Source organism: Priapulus caudatus, unplaced genomic scaffold, assembly GCF_000485595.1.
Source record: "Priapulus caudatus unplaced genomic scaffold, Priapulus_caudatus-5.0.1 Scaffold258, whole genome shotgun sequence".
Classification (NCBI taxonomy): Eukaryota; Metazoa; Priapulida; class Priapulimorpha; order Priapulimorphida; family Priapulidae; genus Priapulus; species Priapulus caudatus.
Genome location: NW_014577319.1, coordinates 62,734 through 67,469, shown reverse-complemented (window position 1 = coordinate 67,469; position 4,736 = coordinate 62,734). Strand labels below are relative to the sequence as shown.

The 4,736-nt window shown below is 38.7% G+C and overlaps 1 protein-coding gene across 1 annotated transcript in view; it reads right to left on the bottom strand.

The window, feature by feature from the left end:
- LOC106808175 (protein sidekick-1-like) overlaps positions 1-1,233 on the bottom strand; it is a 72,382-nt gene extending 71,149 nt beyond the window's left edge. The window contains exon 1 of the mRNA XM_014810768.1: positions 1,106-1,233. The gene's annotated coding sequence lies outside the window, so the exon portion shown is untranslated. The remainder of the gene's footprint in view (positions 1-1,105) is intronic.
- Between the last annotated feature and the right edge of the window lie 3,503 nt (positions 1,234-4,736).

Genomic DNA, 4,736 nt, shown 5'->3' with positions numbered 1-4,736 from the left:
CATTTCGAACTGTGAACTGGTAACTGCTTTGCCTAGTTACTAGTTCCTTATTCGCATTTCGAACTGTGAACTGGTAACTGCTTTGCCTAGTTACTAGTTCCTTATTCGAATAAGGAACTGGGAACTGGTAACTGCTTTGCCTAGTTACTAGTTCCTTATTCGAATAAGGAACTGGGAACTGGTAACTGCTTTGCCTAGTTACTAGTTCTTATTCGAATAAGGAACTGGGAACTGGGAACTGGTAACTGCTTTGCCTAGTTACTAGTTCCTTATTCGAATAAGGAACTGGGAAGTGGGAACTGGTAACTGCTTTGCCTAGTTACTAGTTCCTTATTCGAATAAGGAACTGGGAACTGGTAACTGCTTTGCCTAGTTACTAGTTCCTTATTCGAATAAGGAACTGGGAACTGGGAGCTAACTTCCCTGAGCTTAATATTGATAGGTTTTGCAGCACTAGGGCTCAGTGCTTTGTTAGCTACAATGCCTAGTCACTTCGTTTACTCGTGACCTTCTCGTCGCGTAGCGAGAAGCAAGATGGTAATTTGTGGCTAGTGGCAGTATAGCTCTAGTACTACTACTACTAGGTACTACTACTAGTATTATTATTAATAATACTATTATTAATTTAATTATAGTAACAGTATTACTTAGTTTAGTAGTAGTAGTAGTTAGTTAGTTATTAACAGTAACAGTATAACACTGTCTCAGTCACTGTTTCACTCAGTGATTTGACACAAGCTCGTGTATCATGTATGATGTATGAACTATGAATATGATGTAGATTGTAGTATTACTAATACTATTACTAATACTATTAGTATTAGTATTAGTTATGTACTGAATATATTTCGGTTAACTTGCAACATTATCTAGAGCGCTTCCAATTGTAAACAACCTGTAACAGATTAAAAATGGTTTCATTAGGCACTTATAAAGTTAGCGACATAACTTATAAAATACATACAATTTGGCTGGATAAGTGGATGGGCGCGGCCATATTGCGTGCTGCATTGGTTTTTGTCTTTTGATTTTGATGCTGATGGTGTGTCAAATATAATAGACATATATGTACGGCATGCAATCTGTATATAACTTGGTTACTCACCCGCAGTACGAAGGGTGAAGTTGCAACTGCGTGACAAATAACAGCAAATGATCAATCCATATTGCCTGACTCCTAGTATTGGACTTTCTGATGATTCGCGTATCTCACCTGTAATGTATTACTATTATTTAGACTACAAACCTCCGTAATCAGTTGGTGGTTGTTGTACCACGTGACTGCTATGACGCATCGCTATTGGCGCGCCAATCACCTACGTCTCAGGTGAGATAATCGGTTCTCTTACATTCGCCTCTACTTTCAAAATGAGTGCGCAAGCTATAAAATTGTATATTAACATTATAAACATACAATTAACAGTGTATGGCATAAAATTATAGTCTGAAAATGAGTCAGGTACATCTAAACTCTAAAGGCTTTCTTTAGTTTTAATACACTGTCGCCACCTCTCGACCAATTTTATTACGAATTTATAAGGTTACAACACAAGGGACAAAATTTTATATAATAAATAACTAATAACGAGGTAATACCTTTCATACGGTTTCAAGAAATAACCGATATATCGAGTAAGATTATTATGTGCTCTCTCGACCTTCATATTTTCAATCAAAAGCATTTCCTGAAGAACATAGTGGACATATGCGCGAACAAAGATCGTTATATAGCTTATGTATAATATCAGGAGTAAGATAATATAGGATCTATCTATCTATATATATATATATAGTATAAATGTATATATAATATTATTATATATCTATATATAGTATCTATATATATATGTATTATATATTTATATATATATAAATCTATAATATATATCATATCTATATAATATAGAGAGAGATATCATAATATAGGATATAGGATCTATATAGAACATAATCTTACCGCTGCTAATATTTATATAGTATATGTAAAAACTAAAAACTTATATATAGGCATACATAAATTTATTTTATAATCCAATAAAGAAAAACCTATATACAAACGAGTGTGTGTGGTGTGTGTGGTGTGTGTGTGTGTGTGTGTGTGGTGGTGGTGGTTGTGTGTTGTGTGGGTGTGTATGTGTGTGTGTTGTTGTGGTGTGTGTGTGTGTGGTGTGGCTGTGCGTGCGTGGCGTGCGTCACTGTGCGTGCTGTGCGTGCGGCGCGCGCGTGTGTGCCGTGCGCTGCGTGCGGCATGAAACTTCCCTTTGGCGTGGCATGTATTATAGCATAAGATCTTTGTGAGCGCATTTGCCTAATGACTGTTAAAGGCAATCAGATTTTCTCCAAATTATGAATCCAAAATAAGAGAACGGAGACTCTTAAGTAGTTTGATACGAAAAATAAACAATGCCAATGCTGCATTGCAATGTTGCATAAATAATAGCTTCAGAGGTTTGTGCGCGCATTTGTTATATCTGCTAAAAAAAATTATACTTTCTTAAAATTACGGATTCAAAATAAAGAGTGTAGATTCCAGAGTAATGTACTCCAAAATGTTTTGTCAATGCCAAACGTTATACTAATACTAGGACGTCACTGTCTCATCGACATCCCAATATCCGCAGTGAATCGAATGTTTACATATCTGTGTCGTCAGTCTGGACTATAGTGTCGCGCATGAATCGTAGTGTATAGATGCCAAACGATATTTACATTATTTTGTATAAATAATGTGTTCAAAATAGGTAGCGCTGACTCACTGAGTAGTTTGATATGAAAAAGGACAACGATGACGACTCACTTGAAAAATCACTACTGCCTAGCCAACCCTCGATCCCCGACTGCTGTAGAACGTACGTGGCATAGATTATAGCGTCAGTTCTCTGTGCGCGCATGCCTAATATCTGCTAAAGGCCATATATTATTTTCCTAAAATAATTGGGTTGAAATAGAGAGTGCGGAATAACAAATAGAATGGCATAAAATGTGAGACGTGTAATGCCTCACTTTAACAACTAAAATTGCCCAGTCTCTTTTACTTCCCGATAACGTGGCATAAACAACAACGTCAGATCTCTGTGCGCGCATGCCTAATATCCACTGAAAGCATTAATGATTTTTTTAAATCGCGTGTTCAAAGTTTAGAGTGGAGCTAGGAAAGTAGTTTGGTGCAGAAAAGATTGCGCTAGTGTCCCGCATGAATAGTATTGTAACGTTGAATTAAAAGTTCATGTAGAAATAATGAAGTAGATCCAAAACTTGTGTGGTAACCGGAATAAACTTTAATAAACTGCTCGCACACAGTGTTCCATCTTGCACAAAAGACAACGCAACGCCACAACGCTCGGTGCTTCCTCTTGCCGTCGCACCAGACCTCGCCGACCTCTACATCTCTCTTCACTCTCTCCAAAACCCAGCCATAACCCCACATGTCTACAGCCCGCTCGCTCACCACCAGTCACGAGTGATACTCCATTAGGAGCTGTTCCCAACTTAATGTCATTAAGTCCAATATACATATATATAGTTTATTATTAGGGTACATGTTACATATATACACGTATAATATACAATTTAGTTAGCTAGGGTTAGGATATCATCATTAACATTACTCAATAATGATATCACAAGTTGGGACAACTCCTAATGAGCATTAGCCCATTTCACAGTCACCCTAGTAAAACTCCGCGACGCTAAATAGCACTTTAAATATAGTTCCCTAATAATCAATGTACCGAATCAAGATGCGCGCCACGCGTGTCTAATAGACATTGCTAAAAACAACCCTAGTCCCAGCTCCACTGACTATAGCTCTAATTTAAACATGCTGTACAAGTTCAACATGTCTACATATTATGTGAGTCAAACCTATACTATGCAGTAAAAAGAAAGGCGGCATGACCAGTGCGCGCCAAGGGGTGCCGCCCCCCTCCAGTCAAAAGCCTTGCCCCTAGCTGCCTCCCGCCCTACCAAGTCAGCTCATTACAAACGGTAAAGGACATAGTTCACAGGAGCAATCACAATAAATTTTACTCCATAGGCCCAAAATGTTGCGTTCAATCTTTGGTTTTAACGCAGTCTATGTAATTTGCCATTCCATTGAGTGGCAGACGCCCGCAACCTTCGATGTTGGCGGAAAATGTCCGCTTAAATTCCTCATCCCATTCCGCGCCACTACCGATTTTGCCCCTAATTTGTCCCGCGAACAGCTAATTTCCGTGGATAGCCTTTATTTACAACACTAGCGTTCACTTGTTGATTTCAGCGTTGATTTCAAGATTGATACCGTGTGCAATGTATTATCCCTTTTGGTGCGGGTAACGGCCACGGCCGGGCGATCAGATCTGTATTAAAAAATAACATGTGAGGTGATGTAATTATAAGTGAAATAATTTTCTCATAGTTAGGCCTACGCGTATATTTTGTATCAAAATTGTTTCCTTTCTCTTTGACTGCGACGTGCTTACTAGAGTATTTCAGTAAATAGAATTTTGGATATGGATCCAGAAAGTGCTCTACAAGCGTGTTTATTTCTCTGTTTAAAGGATATGATTTTTCACCTCAAAAATGCTAAAAGCTTAGCGCTTCCAGGGGGTTCGCCCTCTGGACCTAAACCGGGGCTTTGCCTCTGGACCCCATCCAACTTATTCTCCCCGCTACCGAATTCACTACATTTTGCCCCCCCACAATTCCTTGCCCCTCAGCTTGCCGCCCCCATACACTTTTACAATCCTGGTGCG